The sequence below is a fragment of the Narcine bancroftii genome, chromosome 9 (assembly GCF_036971445.1).
Source record: "Narcine bancroftii isolate sNarBan1 chromosome 9, sNarBan1.hap1, whole genome shotgun sequence".
NCBI classification, from domain to species: domain Eukaryota; kingdom Metazoa; phylum Chordata; class Chondrichthyes; order Torpediniformes; family Narcinidae; genus Narcine; species Narcine bancroftii.
The window spans coordinates 82,845,508-82,867,441 of record NC_091477.1 but is presented as its reverse complement, the minus strand read 5'-3'; the positions used below and the strand labels follow the sequence as shown (position 1 = coordinate 82,867,441).

The window sequence follows — 21,934 nt, the reverse complement described above, 5'->3', positions numbered from 1 at the left end:
ACTGGAACTGGGCAGGAAGAGAGAGTAGCATTAACTGAAAGAAGAGAGCAACTCAAACTGGGGAAAGAAGAGATAAAATAAACAACATACTATCAGAGAAAGCGTGCAGAGTGCCAGAATATGTCCTATGAGTATCAAGCATCAATTGCCCCTTGCTCCAATCCCACTTTCAAAGCTAGACTGTAGCCACGGGATGTGGGAATCTGAATTACATGAGGTCTATTTTAATGTTATTATTTCATAGCCTGCTATTTACAAATAGAAAATCTTTAGTTAGAGCTAATAATGTTGCATTTTCTCAATTGTGGCCAAAAGTGTAGAAATATTTTAAAATGTAAAATTCATTTTGCTTATCAAAATAAAATATCAACTATACTTTTTGAAAGCTCACTATTATTAAGACTAACGCAGCCTCATTTGGAAATGGTACGCAAACACTCAATGAATAATTATCATATGAACAATGCCATATGATCAAATATCATGTAATTAAAGCTGCAGAAATACATTAAACCACTGTGGTACCACAGTTGTCTATGGTCTTTTCATTCATCCTTCAGCTCATTTAATACTATCTTAATTTGTTTTAATTGTTCATTAAATGTTCTTTTTTGGAACTATGTAATTTTGTATGTGTACTTTTTTTGTGACCATCCACTAGGGTCCTTAGAGCAATGAGCACATTTCACTATGCATCTCAGTAAAATATTAATCTTGCAGGCAGAGGCATCAACCAGTGGGAGAACAAAACTCTTGGCACAGTCACAGGCCTTTAATATGGGAATATCCCCCTGCCCCACCCCCCCCCCCCCCCTTTGGCAAGCTGTCCCTTGATCTGGCAACATGGGTACAGAGGGTTAGAGTTCTTCAGCTGGTCCTTCTCTGCTTTATCCCTGTTCTTTCACCCAAATCTCCATGTTGACCCACTCATAATTCTTCGTTACACCTGTCTCCTCTGTTGTGCTGTTGACTGATACCTACATTGAAGAAAGTCTTGTGCAACCTCAGTATTTGTATTCTGGTGAGTGTAGGGTATCTGGTTAGGGTTAGGGTCTGGTTGCTGCTCACTCTGCTTTCCTGGTTAAGTAATTGGTGGCACTATTTTAGTGAGGATGTACTTATTTTTATGGTAGGTTTAAGGTAATCTATGTTAGTCTGCCTGCTGTTTTCAACATTGAAACTATTTCATTTGTGCTGGTAGAGCATTTCCACACCAAACCAGCATACTTGGTCATGGAGGGAACAAAGCTAGCCTTGTATCTGTTTCTACATGATCATTCAGTCACTACATCCTGATTTTAGGATTTTCTGTGGTTTCAGTGTTTTTATTTATCTATTTATACAATTAGCAGTTTCTCCAACATGCAGGTATGGTGACAAATGGAGCTGTCCCCAATCCTTCATTACTATATTAAAAGTGTGGTTCTCAAATCTGTAATTAATAATAGATTTTCATTACCTTTGAATCTATGAATTAAAATAACTGTTTTCCAAGTTTTCTTCCATATGAAAACTTGCTATCAAGGTGGTTACTAAATGTTAGATCTAGTTTGTAATGATTCTTTGATAGCTTGTGTCAGAAAATGATTTAAATTTGTTTGTACAATAATGTCCTCTACAGGTACAATAAAGTCATACACTTCTTAATATTTTATTTTCATTGATTTTCTCAATTTCTTCTTTGACTATCTTGCAAATATTCTTTTTTCTTAATTCTGTCTTGCTCAGAAGTACTGAACTGAGTTTGCATTTTCTCCATCAATTTTCTCTTCTTAATTCAGCCCCCTGAAGTAACTAATCTTTGGATTAAATCACTTGGTGGAAAATTTGAGACCTTTGTGATTTGTAATTTCATGGAGCCATCAGATCAAAATCCCCATTAAGATGTGCATTGCTGGTACTGTCAGTGTTTCAAGCCAGTACTCACCAAACCTGATCCGATTCCATGTGTTTCCCATGAATATAATTATGCAAAAGTCAGATAATTCATGAGATAGAAAATTTCAATATTTTCTCATGTATTATTAAGAATAACTGAATGCTACTGATCCATATCCATCTTTAAGCTAAATTATCATAGCACTTTGGCACAGATGATAGAAAATTGGTCAAGTGAAATTTAAAGACTGCTATCACATATAATATGTTTGAAAACTCCATTTCAAAGCAGCTCATCAATAACTTTCCAGTTATTGTATAAATCAGGGACAATGACTCTGCAGATCGTGCAAAGTTCCATTTTTCCAATAAACCGTGATGGAATGGTTTGCCATTGTGTGGTTTCCATCTAGTGGCCTGCACAAGAACTTGCAAATTCATCTTGCTGTGGGGACTGAGCAGTTGTAACTTTCAATCAGAAAAGCCTTCTTGGCATTAAATCCAGTCTGTCCTGTTGAAACTGAGCAAATTGAGGCTGAAAGATCCATTTCCGTCTTTTTTTTAATCCTTATAATTTTAACGTTAACTCAGATTTTTCTTGCTACCTAGAGGAATTTACCATGGTATAGCTGCCATTCAGTTGTGGTGATGGAGTTGAACATTTATTGCAATGAAGAGGAATGAAGTTGCCAAGTACACACTTTATTTTTATTTATTTAATGGTTGATATGATTGCTCTTTGATTACATTTAATAAGATTACTGCATAATAAAAAAATATTGATGTCCACAACAAGGTATGAATCATTTTTACAGAAGGGAGAAAGAATAATCAAGTGAAAACAACTGAAAGGATTTCAAAAAGCTAACATTGATAGCAAAGAGGAGGCTTTTATATGTATTCATAAATTACTGTTACTTATACGGTATCTTTAACACAGTAAGTAGTTCACCAGAATATTATCAGAAGAGACAAGGAATGATTAGAAGGTGTACACAATTAAAAGGATTCTGAAAAGCTAATATTGATAACAAAGTGGATGTTTGTTTATGTATTCATAAATCACAATGTGCATTTATATAATTTTTAAGTGGCAATTCATAATAATATGAAACAAAATATAACTGAATCATATTATGACAGGTTATCAAAGAGCTAGATTTTAAGGTTAATTTTCTTTTACCAGGCTTCTTCAGGTGCATTCTCCACTAAGAATGCGCCTACAGGAGCTGAAGCAGACCTGTGAATTGCCGTTCAGGTGGCAGCACTAAAAGCGCAGCGTTGGCCATCTGAAAGGGACAGCTGCACGGGAGGTGTCTCGGAGCGCACTCCGGTTCCTGTCCCTTCGGGCTGTCAGGGTTGGGATGGCTGGCTGTCAGAGCTGTGGCAGCCGGCATGGACTGTCAGCGCTGGGGAAACCAGTGTGGGACGTCCCCACACTGATCCCACTGTCCCGCTCTCTCCCTACAGCCCTATATCAGTCCCCACACTGTGGGGCTGCTGGCGCAGGACGTCCCCACACTGATCCCACTGCCCCGCTCTCTCCCCACAGCCTTATATCAGTCCCCACACTGTGGGGACATTTAAAGTTTAGAAACAGATGAAAGTTGCCCTTGTCATTAAACACATTTGATTTTGTGTGGTACAAAAGGTCTTGTTGAATTTATTTAGATTCACTATACACCTATGACTGTGGCCTATGACACCTTGCTATACACCTATGACTGTGTGGCTTGGTATGACAACAACACCATTTACAAATTCACTGATGACACCAAGGTAATGGGTTATATAAAAAAGGAAAGATGCATCAGCATGCAAGTTGGAGAATTTTTAAAAATTTGGCTGAATTGTGCACCAACAACAACCTCACACTCAGTGTCACTAAAACCAAGGAACTGATTATTGACTTCAGGAAGGGAAAACCTGAGGTGTACAATCCAGTGATCATGAGGGATCAGAGGTGAAGAGGGTGAGCAAATTTAAGTTCTTGGGAGCCACTATCTCAGAGAATCTTTTGTTGATCCAACAAACGGATGGTATCATTAAGAAAGCGGAGATTTGGAATGACGTCGGAACCCCCGGAAAATTTCTACAGATGTGTAGTGGAAAGTGTTCTGACCGGCTGCATTGAGATTACCAATTACCCCAAGTGTAAAGCCATGCAAAAGGTAATGGATGTAACCCAGGACTTCACAGACAAAACTTGATGGTGGGGGGGAGAACATCTACAGGGAACACTGCTGTCAGAGAGCAGCAGCGATCATCAAGGATCCACACCACCCAGCACACGCTGTTCTCGTTGCTACCAGCAGGAAAGAGAGGTATCAGTGCCATAAGACTCGCACCACCAGATTCAGGAACAGCCACTACCCCTCCACCATTAGACTCCTCAATGTCAAACTCAATCAGGGACTCGTTTAAGGACTCTTATTTTTGCACCTTATTGATAGTTTTTCTCTCTGTATTGCATAATCAGTTGGTTTACATTTCTATTTTTTTTACACACATATACATATCTTCTTGATTATAGATTTTTTCACTACCAGTAAGTGGTAATTCTGACTTGACTGCAGGAATAAGAATCTCAGTGTTGTATATGATATCATGTATGTACTCTGTTAATAAATCTGAACTTTGATTGGTGTCCTACCTCACACGCAGGAAGCTATTAATGGTTATTGGTAATCAATCATTCCAGCTCCTGGATTTTCTTGAAAGTTTAACCCAGGGTATTTTACTAATTCATTAAACTGCTTCTTCAATGTTGATGATGACATCAGGTCCAATTCTATTCACCGCAGAGACCTGAAAACACAGGGGTAGTTCCCTGAAAAAAAGTGAACAAATCACCTGGTCGAATGCCTCAATGCCAGAATGAATCAACAAGCACCACATCCTTCCCAGTTGACTGGAGTATCATTCTCCCAATGCACATTGTCCCTGAGGCGACTGTGATGGGGAGTAGACAGTCATCCATTGTTTTGCAGAATGTGGGTTTGCTACAGGAGTCTTGTCATCGTTCATTTCAATCAGCTGTGTAACAGAAGACTCTCTGATTTATGGGCTGTTCCCTGGGATGTACACAGAGACAAATAGCCTGATGCTGCTGGAAAATCATTAAACATAGCGATATATTCCCAAGGCAGGAAAGTACATCTGCATTTGGTTTCCATTAGCTGTAAGAGGCTCATGCATCTGCACAAAACTTGTTGGTCTGCAAGCATAGTGAGATGCCGGTGAGGGAATGATGCCAACCTGCATAATCCTAGTCCGCGGGAATACTTGCTGAGGGACAAACTGAAGCATGGCGCTGACAATGAAAAGGCTTTTTTGGGGGATTGATCACAGTCTAGGGTCATTCCACTATATTGCGCTGCTGAGGCTGATGGGAAAGCCCCTTAAACAATTTAAGAGTGTATTAACCCGAGGAACCACTTGAGTGGCAATGGTACTATCTATGAAAGTGAAGTGCTGATGTAACAAGGTTCAGCACCTGCATGTACAGCAGACTAAGTAACAATAAGAATGTACACAGTGAACATCACTAGAAATGTAAACAGCCTTTGCACTATGATCTCCTTTGTATATACTTTTTGTGCATTACATTAATTTTGAAATTAAAAAAACACTGCCAGGCAAGTAATGTTCATGTCTCACATACACCAGGCAATAACCAGCCTTAACTTATGAAAGTCTAATCACCTACCTTTGATATTCAATGGCTTAGAGAGTGTTGCGCTATCAAATTCTGGAGTAAATGTTGACCAGAAATTTAAGTGGATCACCTATCCTTCTGTGGGTGATTTACCTTCGCAATCTCCAAAGATATACATCATGATATAAAAGTCTGAAAAGGACCAAGTTGAAGAATACAGGGTAAATAATGCAAAATAGATAGTCTGGAGTGGAGAAACACTCCACAAGAATCATTGCCTTATCTAAGGTACGGCAGGTACGACACGTGCCCTGGGAGCCACTTGAAGGGGGCGCCACTAAGCTGTTTCTATTAAAATCAGACAAGACATCCTCTGAGGAGTGTAATTTTTGGGCACTGCTGCCATTAAATGGTTCAGACTCTGGAGAAGTGATGTGCTGGTCACCATGAAAATAAGAGTAAACATTGCAAACTCCATGGAGACGGGACTCTGGCACATGCCCAATGCCTCAAAATGGCCCAATGAAGCAATTAAACATATTTGAGTACTCACAAACACTTGTGAGCCAAATATCCCAAACATTATGGGGTTCTGAAATGAGGGGACTATGTATAAAAAGTGCTATAATTTCTATATGGTCGAAGCAAAATGTTTACAATAACCTTGAATAAAATCTGGAAAGTGCACTTTTATTACATGTGAATTGTTTATTTGCCTCTGTGCTCCACATTTTAAATTTCTAATTAAACAATTCACATGTAATAAAGTAAAAAATATTTTTTTTCTAGCTTTATTTGCCTCTGTGCTCCACATTTTAAATTTCTAATTAAAGTTAGAAAAAAAATATCTTTGCACCAAACATGACGGAGGGCACTGTAATATCATTAAGATATGCATGAGTGAATGAGTGTTGAGAGAGGTAAATATGGCATGACTTTGAAGAGATTTAAAAACCTGAAGTTGGGGATGCATATCTACCAATTTCTTGGTGAGCTGAAGTTCAAGTTAACAAGACCATAAAAAACATAGTTGCTATGAATAAAATAATAATTGGACCAAGATTTTATTACTAAATCATTAATTTTCAGTGGAAAATTAAAGTTGAAAATATTGTGGTAATTTATTGTCAGATGTATGAAGTTCATGATTTTAATTTTCTATGCATCTGGCATGCACAAAGGGAATTGATAACATTACTAACATTCCTCCTTTCACCTCCATCACATTGCATTATCCTAGTTCATCTTCTGCTTTACACTTCTATCTGACTATTTGTCATCTTCCCTGGAAGGTTCCCTCTTGAATATCGGAGTGAAATTAAAATGGAAAATAGAAGAGCAGAGAGAAAAAATATTGGCAAGTAATATCTAAAAAAGACATTTCCATGCTGTTTAACTTTATGATTCCTCTTCCAGGAAATCAGACACTCACTTTTCTGACCAAATGCTTTTCTATATTCAGGAACATTAAAAGAGAAAAATATTTCCAATTGACAGATGTATAAGGACCTTCTTATGAGCAATCCAGGGACATGTATCCTCAGTTAATGATCCTCTGGGCCATTTGCAGTTGTTACATCAACTGCAAAACACAAACTTCTGGAATCAATAAGATGTTGAAGGGGCTCAGTGAGTCAGACAGGATCTATGGAGGGAAATATGTAATCAACACTTTGGGTTAACGGTCTTTTTTTAAAATATAGATGGGAAGAGGAGACAGCAAGCATAAAAAGGAGAGGGGAGGAGCTAAGAGTTAAAAGGATACTGGACAAATGGATGTAGGAGAGGTGGAAAGGCAAATCAAGCAGGGGAATGGGGATAGAGGCCATGGGGAAGGTTGAGTCAAAAATACTGGAATGGGCTTGGAAATTAGGAGAAGCTGAAGACAGATATAAATTAGTGGAATCAGATCAGGCTGGGGGGAGGGTTACCTGAAAGTGGAATATTTTGCAAGAGCATAACTGAGAATGCCTTGGCTGCTGTATCTTTGTGTGGGACAGTTGCTGCAAAGCAACAGACAGGAAGGTAATGCAGAGGATCATTAAAATGGTTGAGAAGATCACTGGGGTATCCTTTTCCTCTGTTGATTACATTCATTGGTAATGTCGCTTAAATAAGGCTCAAAAAAAGTATCAAGGATCCCTAACATCCATTAGCATCTAACATCAGGTACGTGATACAGGAGCATCAAAGTTAGGAAATAGTTTCTCATCACAGACTGTGAGGTTGATGAATGGTATCCTGTAACCTTGTGTCACTTGTTAATGAAATTGAGTGAAGTATTCCAGAATATTCATATGTATTTATTTTATATTTTTATGTATGTATGTGATTATTATGTGCAGTGTGAGACTGATCTGTGTGGAAATACAGAGGGTAATTAAAATGCTGGAATGTTGGAATTCCAGCTGTCACATGAGGGTGAAGTATAGGTGCTCAACAAAGTAGACAATATGATTTCACTATTCTAAAAAGGGAGTGAGAAAACAGGAATGACTGACTGGACACTGGTAGAATGATAAATGTTGGAATCTACAATAAAGGATAATGTCATTTAGAAGACAAAAATATGACTGACCAGAGCCAACATGAATTTATGAAAGATTAATTATGTTTGACTAATTCTTTGAGAAAATGTCAAGAACCTAGATGAAGGAAAATCAGTTCATGTGGTGAATTTAAATTTTTGGAAGACCTTTGGTGGGATGCTTCACAGGAATTTGCTGAAAAAGGACAAAGCGCATCAAATTGCAGGTCATGCGCACTGATGAATTGTGAGACAAAAAGAAAACAAAAGTTAGAATTAAATAGATCCTTCTTAGTTTTGGGCAGATGGTATCCAGTGAAATATTGCAGGGATTGATGTTTGGGCCATCGTTATTCACAACCAATATTGACAATTTGTCTGAGGGGAGGAAATGAATAGTTTCTAAGTCTGTTGATGACACAACGTGGAAAAGTGAATAGTGATGTGAATGCAAAGAAGGTTCATCTGGATGTAAATAAACTCAGTGAAAGGATAACAACATGGCAGATGAGCACAATGTGGAAAAATGTGAGATCATCTATTTTGTAGAAAAGGTATAAAATCTGAGCATTTTTTAAAATTTGTGAGCAATTAGGAAATAGTTTTGTGTTCAAAGAGAACTGTGAACCCTCACATTCAAATCAGTGAAAGCAATCAGGCAGCTGCAGCAGTTAACTAGAAAGGCAAATATTAGGTAGACTCAAGAGACTGAAGAAATATGGAGCAAAAAAAAAACAATCTACTGAAAGAACCCATTGGTGCATCAGCAGTAGGAGAAAAGGACTGTTGATGTTCTGGGTCAAAACCCTTCAGGCAAATATTATGTTGGTTTTTATTGGTAAGAGATTTGAGTACAACCTGATGAAACATTGCTCTCCAGTCCATGGTGCAGACCAGAGCAAAACAAGTGTAGAAACATAACACACATCCAGACATATGATACATATACACAGTACATGTATTAAAATTAGCTGTTACTCAGCCTGGTGGTTCTGGCTCTGATACTTCTGTATCTTTTCCCTAATTGGAGTAGCTGGAAGATGCTGTGTGATTGGGGTCATCCCTGATTTTCCAAGCAAGTCTTAGTGAAACCACATCTGAGGGAGGTACACAATTTTGTTCTTCTTACCTAAAAAAAAATTATATACTTTGCTGTAGCGAATGTGAAGCAAAGAATCCAAAGATTGGTTCCTTGGGCAGCAGTCCATCCTGAGGAGATTGAGAAGGCCGGTCCTCTTCTTGAGATTTTAGAAGAACCTTATGGGGCTTTGTGGTCTTGATGCAGCTATTTACCTGGCTGAAGATTCAAAACCAGGGACCATGATCTCAAAATAAATGATCAGGTATCATGGACAGAATCAAGGAGAAATTGTTTCACACACACACTTTTGAATCTGATGATTCTCCTTTCAGAGGAAATGTTGCAAAACAATCATTGATCTTGGCTGTTAGTACAGGAACATGGGGATAGTGACAGAAAATCGAGATTAAGGGAGAAAATTAGGCACATTGGGGTTAAATGGCATTACAAGTTAGCAGGAGTGAATAGTCTCCCTCTTGGCTCTTTCATATGTCTTGATGTAGAGTTCTCATTGAAGCCCAGGATGCTCATAATGTTGGAAAAAAAAACCCTTCAGCTCTCTAGTGCCAACAACAGGGCAATGTTTATTCATTGTCATATACAGGAGTACAATGTACAGATGCATTGAAATTCTTCTGCAACCAACCAGCTCCAAAAGTAAAAATTAAATTGCAATAGCCTCCAGAGATAAAAGGGAGACATATTACGAAATCAATAGGTGGTTATATATATCCAAATGACTTTCACTTCTGTGATGTGAAGCAGTAAAATGTGGAGCCAACCCCTTGCTGATCCCAATTCACAAGCTCAAGCACCAACCCTCCTCTGACGCAATACGTAGCGCGAGAGAGCGCGACGCAGCACGTCGTGCGCTGCCCCTTGCGTGAGGAGAAGGAAGCTGCGGCGAGCGGAGCCGGGGTGGGGAAGAGGAGAAGAAGCAGCAGCAGCAGCAGCAGCGGCGGCGGCGCAGCTCAACACTCCTAGGCCGCACGTCGAGGGAGGCCGAAACCGGCGGGGAGGCCTAGGGAGCTTACCCAGAAACGGTGAGTTGCCACTGGGGGAGAAGGCCAGTGCCCCGGCTCCCCCATCTCCCTTCACCCGTCACCCGTCACTCCCCCCGCCCCCTACGACAGTTCCACCCTGCACAACCCTCTCCTTGCTCCGTGGCCCACAAAACCCCGCCCTCAGTTCCTCCTTCCCACGCACCGCCTCCTCCTCTGCCTGTCTGTCCCCCGGCGCAAACAGAGCCTGCACCCACCAGCTGAGTGCAGTCGAAGGCAGCCAGCAAGGGGGGCCCAGCCTGGAGGGTGTGAAGCGCTGCCCATGTTTCACAGGCCTCCGCCCGTCCGATCACCCTTTCCAATATCCGTATGTCTGGCCATTGCCTTCCCGCTGCTCCTGCACTTTTCCCAACGCACCTGTTCCCCTCTGCCAGATCTCTTTCATCAGTACAGTTTCGTTCCTATACTCCTGCCCTTTCCCCAGCTTACCATGTTCCTGCTGCTGACAAAGTGAAACACTCATTCCCATATGTGCTCTTTTCATCTCCCTGATCCTCCTATCCCTGCCCTTTTGCCTCATCAATCCTCCCCTTTCCAAGATGCTCTTGTTTCCCTGCCACTATGCTTTCCCATATGTAATCAACCACATCTCCTACCCTTTCCCACATGTAATAACCCACAGGTGCTGCTCCTTCACTCAGCCTGCGGCCCACAGGTGCTGCTCCTTCCCACGGCCCGCGGCCCACAGGTGCTGCCCCTTCCCACGGCCCGCGGCCCACAGGTGCTGCCCCTTCCCACAGCCCGCGGCCCACAGGTGCTGCCCCTTCCCACAGCCCGCGGCCCACGGGTGCTGCCCCTTCCCACAGCCCGCGGCCCACGGGTGCTGCCCCTTCCCACAGCCCGCGGCCCACGGGTGCTGCCCCTTCCCACAGCCCGCGGCCCACGGGTGCTGCCCCTTCCCACAGCCCGCGGCCCACGGGTGCTGCCCCTTCCCACAGCCCGCGGCCCACGGGTGCTGCCCCTTCCCACAGCCCGCGGCCCACGGGTGCTGCCCGTTCCCACAGCCCGCGGCCCACGGGTGCTGCCCGTTCCCACAGCCCGCGGCCCACGGGTGCTGCCCGTTCCCACAGCCCGCGGCCCACGGGTGCTGCCCCTTCCCACAGCCCGCGGCCCACTTCCCGCGGCCCACAGGTGCTGCCCCTTCCCGCGGCCCACAGGTGCTGCCCCTTCCCGCGGCCCACAGGTGCTGCCCCTTCCCGCGGCCCACAGGTGCTGCCCCTTCCCGCGGCCCACAGGTGCTGCCCCTTCCCGCGGCCCACAGGTGCTGCCCCTTCCCGCGGCCCACAGGTGCGGCCCCTTCCCGCGGCCCACAGGTGCTGCCCCTTCCCGCGGCCCACAGGTGCTGCCCCTTCCCGCGGCCCACAGGTGCTGCCCCTTCCCGCGGCCCACAGGTGCTGCCCCTTCCCGCGGCCCACAGGTGCTGCCCCTTCCCGCGGCCCACAGGTGCTGCTCCTTCCCGCGGCCCACAGGTGCTGCTCCTTCCCGCGGCCCACAGGTGCTGCTCCTTCCCGCGGCCCACAGGTGCTGCTCCTTCCCGCGGCCCACAGGTGCGGCTCCGGCCCGCGGCCCACAGGTGCGGCTCCCCGCGGCCCGCGGCCCACAGGTGCGGCTCCTGCCCGCGGCCCGCGGCCCACAGGTGCGGCTCCTGCCCGCGGCCCGCGGCCCACAGGTGCGGCTCCTGCCCGCGGCCCGCGGCCCACAGGTGCGGCTCCTGCCCGCGGCCCGCGGCCCACAGGTGCGGCTCCTGCCCGCGGCCCGCGGCCCACAGGTGCGGCTCCTGCCCGCGGCCCGCGGCCCACAGGTGCGGCTCCTGCCCGCGGCCCGCGGCCCACAGGTGCGGCTCCTGCCCGCGGCCCGCGGCCCACAGGTGCGGCTCCTGCCCGCGGCCCGCGGCCCACAGGTGCGGCTCCTGCCCGCGGCCCGCGGCCCACAGGTGCGGCTCCTGCCCGCGGCCCGCGGCCCACAGGTGCGGCTCCTGCCCGCGGCCCGCGGCCCACAGGTGCGGCTCCTGCCCGCGGCCCGCGGCCCACAGGTGCGGCTCCTGCCCGCGGCCCGCGGCCCACAGGTGCGGCTCCTGCCCGCGGCCCGCGGCCCACAGGTGCGGCTCCTGCCCGCGGCCCGCGGCCCACAGGTGCGGCTCCTGCCCGCGGCCCGCGGCCCACAGGTGCGGCTCCTGCCCGCGGCCCGCGGCCCACAGGTGCGGCTCCTGCCCGCGGCCCGCGGCCCACAGGTGCGGCTCCTGCCCGCGGCCCGCGGCCCACAGGTGCGGCTCCTTCCCGCGGCCCGCGGCCCACAGGTGCGGCTCCTTCCCGCGGCCCGCGGCCCACAGGTGCGGCTCCTTCCCGCGGCCCGCGGCCCACAGGTGCGGCTCCTTCCCGCGGCCCGCGGCCCACAGGTGCGGCTCCTTCCCGCGGCCCGCGGCCCACAGGTGCGGCTCCTTCCCGCGGCCCGCGGCCCACAGGTGCGGCTCCTTCCCGCGGCCCGCGGCCCACAGGTGCGGCTCCTTCCCGCGGCCCGCGGCCCACAGGTGCGGCTCCTTCCCGCGGCCCGCGGCCCACAGGTGCGGCTCCTTCCCGCGGCCCGCGGCCCACAGGTGCGGCTCCTTCCCGCGGCCCGCGGCCCACAGGTGCGGCTCCTTCCCGCGGCCCGCGGCCCACAGGTGCGGCTCCTTCCCGCGGCCCGCGGCCCACAGGTGCGGCTCCTTCCCGCGGCCCGCGGCCCACAGGTGCGGCTCCTTCCCGCGGCCCGCGGCCCACAGGTGCGGCTCCTTCCCGCGGCCCGCGGCCCACAGGTGCGGCTCCTTCCCGCGGCCCGCGGCCCACAGGTGCGGCTCCTTCCCGCGGCCCGCGGCCCACAGGTGCGGCTCCTTCCCGCGGCCCGCGGCCCACAGGTGCGGCTCCTTCCCGCGGCCCGCGGCCCACAGGTGCGGCTCCTTCCCGCGGCCCGCGGCCCACAGGTGCGGCTCCTTCCCGCGGCCCGCGGCCCACAGGTGCGGCTCCTTCCCGCGGCCCGCGGCCCACAGGTGCGGCTCCTTCCCGCGGCCCGCGGCCCACAGGTGCGGCTCCTTCCCGCGGCCCGCGGCCCACAGGTGCGGCTCCTTCCCGCGGCCCGCGGCCCACAGGTGCGGCTCCTTCCCGCGGCCCGCGGCCCACAGGTGCGGCTCCTTCCCGCGGCCCGCGGCCCACAGGTGCGGCTCCTTCCCGCGGCCCGCGGCCCACAGGTGCGGCTCCTTCCCGCGGCCCGCGGCCCACAGGTGCGGCTCCTTCCCGCGGCCCGCGGCCCACAGGTGCGGCTCCTTCCCGCGGCCCGCGGCCCACAGGTGCGGCTCCTTCCCGCGGCCCGCGGCCCACAGGTGCGGCTCCTTCCCGCGGCCCGCGGCCCACAGGTGCGGCTCCTTCCCGCGGCCCGCGGCCCACAGGTGCGGCTCCTTCCCGCGGGCCACGGGTGCGGATCCTCAACCTTTCCCTGTCTCCTGTAATCTGATGGTCCTGCACTTTCCAATGCACCCCGTCACCGGCTCCTGCACTTTCCCACGCACCTCTCCCCCCATCATCACCGGCTCCTGCACTTTCCCGCGGCCCCCCCACCCCCCGGCTCTTGCTCTTTCCCCTGCTCCCCCCCCCCCGTCACTGGCTCCTGTACTTTCCCGTGCTCCCCCCCTCCCCCCGCCAGTCATTGGCTCCTGCACTTTCCCACATTCCCCCCTGCCATCGGCTCCTGTACTTTCCCGCGCCACCCCCCCTCCCCCCCCCGTCACCGGCTCCTGCACTTTCCCGTGCACCCCCCAGCCCCATCGCCTGCTCCTTTGCCTCACCCCCCACCCCCGTCGCCTAAGTGCTCTATGGTGCCGGTCTTTAATATTCTCCAACTTGCTCATCTATTCTCCACTCTTAATTCCTAACCAATTTTGCTAATCATCTCACATTGTTCTTTAGCAAAGTTCTGGGAGATTATTAACACTACATATACAGATAACCTTTTCGAGAGTATTCTTTTGGAATTGTTGCAAAGAAAAAAAAATGTAAAATCCTTTATTTTTTTTGCAGCTTGCAATTTGGAAGTGGTTGCATTTATTCAGTCAGTGGTTTAGTTTTCAAGTGTGACTTGAGCAAGTATTTGGGCAATTTGACAGGTGGATGCTGCAAAAAAAAAATTTTAATCGAGTACTGATACGTTGTCTATGTGAGTTTAATTCGTATATTGTCCAGTGCCACATAAGAGAACTCGTGGTCTTCTATTTCTAAAAAAAATACATAAAACCATGCTTTTTTTTTCTATGGGAAACCAAATGAAGGCAACCTATTTCACTTTCCTGCCAGTTTATCTGGAGTGTATCTTACAGGTGACTCACTTTTTTTTTGAAAGTTCTTTGTTCTAGAGGCCAGTTGGCTGAGAAATCTCGATCTGGACCTTTTGTCAATGATTCTAATGCAAATGTATTAACTGATTAGGAACTCTTATTTTAAGATTAAACTCTAATATCATTTTTTTCTATTATAACAAGTTATGTAGGTTGTGTTATTACTTGCGGATTAATGCAGCTGTGGACTTGTTTGAAGTTTAAAGTTAGTTTTTTTGTGTGTGGAATTGAGAATGAGAACTTGTACACTGTTTATGCACAGATGCATAAAATACACAATGAGTAAATTTACCATGCTGGGAGGGGGGGGGGAAGATAAATATGAAAGGATAATTTTTCACTGTTGCAGTTAGTTTAAATATTGGTACAGATAAATCTATGGTGGTTTTGGGGTAGTGATCTGGTTTAGGAGATTCAAGAGCTGGATGGATGTTGGGGTGAAAATAATCTAGCATCTAGCTCATTCAATAATCTGGAGTGCAGGCCAGGGTGAAGGAACACTTGTTGAGACAAATTTCACCAGCTGAAATTTACAAGATGAAATGTACTGCTTCTGCTAAACTCTTTGTGGCTTACTTTCCTGCACCCTTTGACCTCAGTTCACTGAAAAATATCTTGCATTACTGTGTTACTTTAAAAAAAAATAAAGAAACAAAAATATGTTCAGATTATTAATAGGATAAAACACAACAGTCTGAAATGACTACTTGTCAGCATGAAAGTCCTGGGGTGCCAGGGCATCAGAGTTTTAGTGGATAACAGCAGTGATTGCAAGTTAAGAAATTGTGTACATTCAACATTATGGTTTAGTATTAAATGAGATACATTTTCACTATTTCCAATGTACTTTGATCTTTCATACATAAATTGTTGAAACAATATATGGCCATCGTCAATCATGGAAATTGTTCTGCAATTTTAGATTACAGAAAGAATGACTCCATGGGTAAAAATTTCAACATTTAGACCATTGGACAGATTCAATTGCAGATCTATGGCTAATTGACCTGATTCATAGAAGTAAGGGTGGCTATCACAATATTCCCTAGTGACTGTGATTCTTCAGTTGTGAGATTGAGTAGTGGAATTTTCCATTCTTGTCATGCCTCTGGAAATTTTAAATGTGTAATCGGTAAAGAACAATCTATGGTGTGTTTCCTGCAATGTTCAGCATCCAGCCAGGATATATTAAAGAGAACAGCACCTAGTATTTTGTATGGGCACCCTCCAACCAGATGATATGAATATCAATTTCACTGGCTTCTGTTGTTAGGTCACTGGCTTCTGTTAGGCCACCGCCCCCTTTGCCCCACTGTCTCTTTCTTTCCCTATCCTTTTAATTCCTCCAGTTCTGCATTCATGGTGCTATCCCCCCTCTCCGGATCAGTCCTCTGCTTTTCTCTCCTGTCTGCTTATCTATGTCCATCATTGGTCTCTTGGCTGTCGGCTTGCCTTCCCCTCCATCCTTGTCCCTCTTGGTATCTGGGTATTCTGAGCAAAGCCAGTATTTTATTGAACGTCACTACTTCAAACAATTAGGAATGTGCCGTTGTCTTGAACTGCTGCAGTCCTGCTAGTGAAGGAACATCCATTGTGCTATTGAGGAGGGAGTTCCAGAATTTGGGCCCAACAATGATGCCATATTTCCAAATCAGAATCGTATGTGACTGAGAAGGGAATCTACTAGTCCTGGTGTTTCCTTGAGTTCTCTCTTTGTCCTCCTTGGTGGAGGAGCTTGTGTGTTACATCAGTGTTTTCTGAATAGTCTGCACAAGTAAAATGCATTGCATTTTGTGAATGTACATGCTATTGCCACTGTTTTAGTGGTAGAGGGAATGAATGTTTAGAGTGGTGAATTGGGTGCCAATCAAGCAATGAATTTTATGAGCCTCGTGCTTGATGTTTATTTTCTCACAATCTGGTGTTAATATTATACTCATTGTACTTGTGCATGCCTAATGGCTTTGAGAAGTTGGTTGTGAGCAGATACTAGTATTTTTAATAGTATTTGAAAAATGCTATTTGAAATAATTCTCCTTGTATATGTTGTTGAAGAAGATTTACTGAGTTGATGTGCATTTGTAGGCACTAAACAATGCAGGCATGTTGCATCAATGGATTAAAAAAGGTGCCATTGCAATTAATGTCCTTTATTTTCTAAAGTATTGAATCTGTAAGGCAAAAAACAGCCAATCAATTTGTTCACATGAAGCTCCCTCAAACAAATATGTTTTTAGCCAGCTCTTATGAGAGGTCTGGGAGTGAATATTTAAGGTATTGGATTGAATGTTTAGTACTGTTTTTTGTGGATGTTGTCATGCTTAATGTGTATTTTATAATTTATCTGGACAGATGGGTAGAGAGTATTTTGTCATTCTTCATGTGGGAAGCTATTATGAATTTGGGATCTGATTCCTAATTTCTGACCTTTTGCAGCCATAGTATTTGTGATGCCTAACTGTGATGCTCCCAGTGTTGGTTGAGAATTCTATGAAGACGGTATCATTTAATATCATGGGGAGATGTTTTGACACTCCTGCTGGAGATAATGGCATGGTTATTATTTTCTATTAATTAGTTTGAATTTGTCCATGTGCTAATGGTTGTTTTAGTTCTGTTGAATTGCATATGGAAGCGAATGTAGCAATTATTAACAAAAATCCCCTGTTCTGATTTTGATGGAAAGAGATAATCTACAAAGGAATGTCCTGGGATGTGGACCGGAAGAATGCATATCACGTTACTTTGGGGCTGTGATCAACTTGCAGCAATAATTTGTTAGCTGATTCACAGTTATAGGATAGTCTTCCCCGATTCTGATTATTGTTTTAATAATTTAGAGATGCATCACCAAACAGGCCCTTCCAGTCCATGAGCCCGTGCCGCCCAATTGCACACATGCGACCTACCAATCACAAATGTGTTTGGAACGTGGGAAGAATCTGGAGTACGCAGAGGAAACTCACGCGGACAAGGGAAGAATGTACGAACTCCTCACGCACAACGGCAGATTAGAACCAAAGTCATTGCCACTTTAATGATGTTGCGCTAATTGTGCTGCCCCTATTGATTTTCGTTTTATTGAGGTTCCTTGAAGTCATTCTGAGTTAACTGCTGACCTAGTGCTGAGAACAGTCCTACTTAATGAACCTTTTAAACTTTAGCTCTTTTGTTCCCCTTTGAGTAGGAATTGCAGCAGGGTCAACCCTCAAAATTTGCAATCATTAATAAGCAGGCTTTTGATCAGTCTCTGATCCTAATAACACTGAACCAGTGTTGATGGAGAAAAGACTGGTATGGAGATTGAAGCTCTACTCCTTTTCAAACATGTACTATATTTGGGAGATTTTGCACTTTGTCAGCTGGATGCAAATTCTGTAGCTGCTTTGGAGCAGCTGGGCTGCAAGCATAGCTCACCGAAGTAAAAACCAGGAAATTCTGCAATCCTATGATCTTTGCACCAGCTCTCACAACTGTGCATCGATATGAGATGCAGAAAGTTAAATTAGTTGAATGTGATGGAAGTCTTGAAGAGAGGCCCAACATAGGTAGGATCTATGCAAGGTAACGATCTGGGGAATGTTGCAGAGTAAAGGGATCCAGGAATTCAGATACATAGTACCTTGAAAGTAGCATCACATGTAGATAGGGTGATCAAAAAGGCTCTTGGCACATTGGCCTTCATCAGAGTATTGGGTATAGAAATTGGCAATGTAATGTATTAAACCAGCAGCAATGGGAGTTCACCACAGACAAGGTTATCTTCAAAAACAATGTATTTTTTAAATAAAGAACATAACACTTCTTATTTAACTCTAAAATTTAACTTACACAACCCCACTGTGAGTGTGAGTGTGAGTGTGAGTGTGAGTGTGGGTGAGTGTGAGTGTGAGTGAGTGTGAGTGTGAGTGTGTGTGTGAGTGTGAGTGTGAGCGTGTGTGTGGCAAAACCAAAACCATTACAGTTTAGGTATAATTCTGAAGAGATGATTTTAAAGTTCAGTCAGTTTTGTTTTAAATTCAGATTCTTTAAATTGTCACTCAAAGTTATTATGAAGTATTTTGAAACATCAAGTCATCAGACCTCTTGATGAGTTGTTTTCAGAGCAATGTTTCTTCATATGAATGAAAAAACATCGTCCTCTTTTGCATGGAGGTTTCATGTGTTACACATAATGAATCTGTCCTCTTTTCAAAGGGATAATAAAGTGGCTATTTTCCTCCACAATGATTTCACAAATCCAGACAAGGGCTGAATGAGTAACCCATCTAAAAAGGGTTATGTTTTAAATGCAAGATTACTTTTGCTTTCTTACTCAAAAGTGATCATTTTCATTGACACAATGAGGCTGCCTTCTTTATCTTAAAGAGACAGTCAGAAGTGGTCTTCCTCCTTCAAAAGTCACTTATTCTGTGTTCTCCTTTGACCAGGAGTAACATGTAACAGTTCCTTTTCTGCCTACTGTATCTTCAATTCTGTCTTTCCCACAGGATGATCAATTTTTGGTTTCAAAATGCCTCTGGTTCAATAATGTTTTTCCGAAATAGTTCTTATTACGTGACACGTGGCATCATTTCTGTCTTTGAAGTTCATAATGCCTCCTTTAAAAGTATGAATCATGAGCTAACGGACTCCGGCCTGTCTACTGGCCATTGAATCAAAAGTCAGCTTTGTTTGTACAGGTACTTTTCCGTAGCAAGCACTAATTCTAATTTTTATTGCTCAGTTTTTCCAGAAGTTTGGACCCCAAAAATGACTTGCCATATGCTATCTCAAAGAATTATGTGTGTGTGTGTGTGTCTGTGTGTGACCCTGTATCCAACCCATAAAATAACTTTACTAAGATATATATATGATAGCTAAAGATTAATAACACAATTCTGTCACAGGAGGTAATGTTAGAGATGTATAAGATGTTGGTGTAGCCCCATTTGGAGTATTCAGTTTTGTTCACTGTGCTGCAGGAAAGATGTCAAGATGGTGAGGGCACAGAGAAGATTTACAAGGATGTTGCCAGGAATCGGGCTTGAGCTATAGGAAGAGGTTGAGTAGTCTCGGACTTTGTTGCTTGGAGCACAGGGGTAATTTCAGAGGTACATATAATCATGAGAGGAATAGAACGGATGAACTCAGCCTTTTGCCCTGAGTAGGGAAATTGATAACAAAAGAACATGGGTTTAAGGTGATGGGGGGAAGATTTAACAGGAACCTTTTTACAGAGCATGGTGAGTGTATACAATGGGCTGCTGAGGAGGTGGTTGAGGCTGGGTATTATTGCAACTGGACAGATGCATGGATAGGATAGGCTTAGAAGTATATGGAGCAAAAGCAGGCAGCTGGCACTGGTGTGGGTGGGACATTTTGTTCAGCATAGCCAAGTTTGGCTGAAGAAGTTTTTTAAATACAGAAGTCCTAAAATGCTCGAGGATTGGGTCGGTCTGGATTTTGGATTTTCCTGATTCTTGGGCAGTATTTTATCATTCATATTTAAGGAGGAATAAAGAAGAAATGAATAGATAAATAGTGAAGTTTATTAATTAGCAAATACAGCATACTTAATTTATCAAAACAAGTAGCTTTAAAGAAAAATCAAGTCACAAGCGCAGACTCTTGTTGCCGCTTATGCACGCACACAAAAGCCCGCCAATTTTAAAAAGTTTTCAAAGTCCAGATTCGTGGTGGGGGGGGGGGGGTGGGTGGAGGGGAGGGGATCATTTGGCATCAATTTTTTTGGATGTCTACTGTATTTTTTGTTGGATGTTAATAATCTTCAAAAATTTACCAAATTTGCTGTTTTTTTTTCTTTGGCTTGGCTTCGCGGACGAAGATTTATGGAGAGGGTAAAAAGTCCACGTCAGCTGCAGGCTCGTTTGTGGCTGACAAGTCCGATGCGGGACAGGCAGACACGATTGCAGCGGTTGCAGGGGAAAATTGGTTGGTTGGGGTTGGGTGTTGGGTTTTTCCTCCTTTGCCTTTTGTCAGTGAGGTGGGCTCTGCGGTCTTTTTCAAAGGAGGTTGCTGCCCGCCAAACTGTGAGGCGCCAAGATGCACGGTTTGAGGCGTTATCAGCCCACTGGCGGTGGTCAATGTGGCAGGCACCAAGAGATTTCTTTAGGCAGTCCTTGTACCTTTTCTTTGGTGCACCTCTGTCACGGTGGCCAGTGGAGAGCTCGCCATATAACACGATCTTGGGAAGGCGATGGTCCTCCATTCTGGAGATGTGACCCATCCAGCGCAGCTGGATCTTCAGCAGCGTGGACTCGATGCTATCGACCTCTGTATACCATAAAATACTATGCAATTAGGCAAAGCCACCACAGTAGAAAGTTTTTTTTTAATGTAAATTCAAAAATGCAATTGCAGTAACTGGAGAAATGGTTTTGGTTATGTTTTGAATTTAGGAGGCTTAAAAGCATGTGTATTGGTTTTGACATCCCAGAGATTATGAATTTGTTATTTATAGAGAACAGAATAAGGGAAGAATGTCTTTTGAGGAAGTATTTTCAAACATAGTTCCTTTTTTTATTCCTTCTAGTGTACTAAATTACTATTTCAATTTTAAAAGTTAATCTCAAGTCCATGCAAGTAAGTGCCAGTGATTAAAATAGATCTAATCTATTAAAAGTCTGGCATTGGAACCTTCTGGAACTCATTCCATTCAGAACGGACAAGACAACTGGGGAGAAGTGTGTGTTATTGCTTTTAGTAGCAGGTATACTTAAAGTACAGGTTTTGTCACTCCTGGTTTCAATTTGTACACCTAATAAGCAATGAGAATTTACAGAAAGAGTGTCTGAATGCATGATCAACAAGAAGAAAGAACACCTTATTTACTGCCATTTACCAGCCATTTACTGTAATGTGTAAATAATCTTTGGTAAAAAATATGCACTTTTCTATGTACAGTATGTGATTCATAAAGAAGCTTTGCATCAAACAAGGAATTGCATTTAAAATATCTGTAATGTTACTGGCTGATCATGGGGTGATTTTAATTTACTTGTCATCCTCCAAAACTTTTTCTTTTTGTTCTGTAGCCAGCATGTAATACAGAATTCTAAGGAGTAATTTTAACTTCTTAAAACAGGTCGAGTACTCTTTATCTGAAATGCATGGGACCAGAAGTGTTTTGGATTTTGGATATTTTCAGATTTTGGAACACAATTTTAAAAAATGCACTCGTCCACTCAGACTTAAAGATACATGCATTCACATTACAAATATTTACATAGACACAAATTAACTGAAGTAGGCATATTGAAAAATCTACACTCAATAATGTTCTACTTATGTCTGCTATGTCCAGTTCTCCAGTCTAGATTTCTGAACTCTATTACATACTACCTTATGGGACCACAGATGAAAAATG

General features: G+C 45.2%; 1 protein-coding gene and 1 long non-coding RNA gene across 2 annotated transcripts in view; one reads left to right on the top strand and one right to left on the bottom strand.

The window, feature by feature from the left end:
• Positions 1-2,748: 2,748 nt before the first annotated feature.
• LOC138742354 (uncharacterized) lies at positions 2,749-10,245 on the bottom strand. Its single transcript, XR_011344097.1, has 3 exons — positions 10,179-10,245; positions 5,588-5,728; positions 2,749-4,708 (listed from the first exon to the last, which is right to left on the bottom strand). It is a non-coding gene; the product is annotated as an uncharacterized lncRNA (long non-coding RNA).
• Positions 10,027-21,934, top strand: part of LOC138742353 (calcium-binding protein 39) — a 75,816-nt gene continuing 63,908 nt past the window's right edge. Inside the window, exon 1 of the mRNA XM_069896650.1 lies at positions 10,027-10,187. The gene's annotated coding sequence lies outside the window, so the exon portion shown is untranslated. The remainder of the gene's footprint in view (positions 10,188-21,934) is intronic.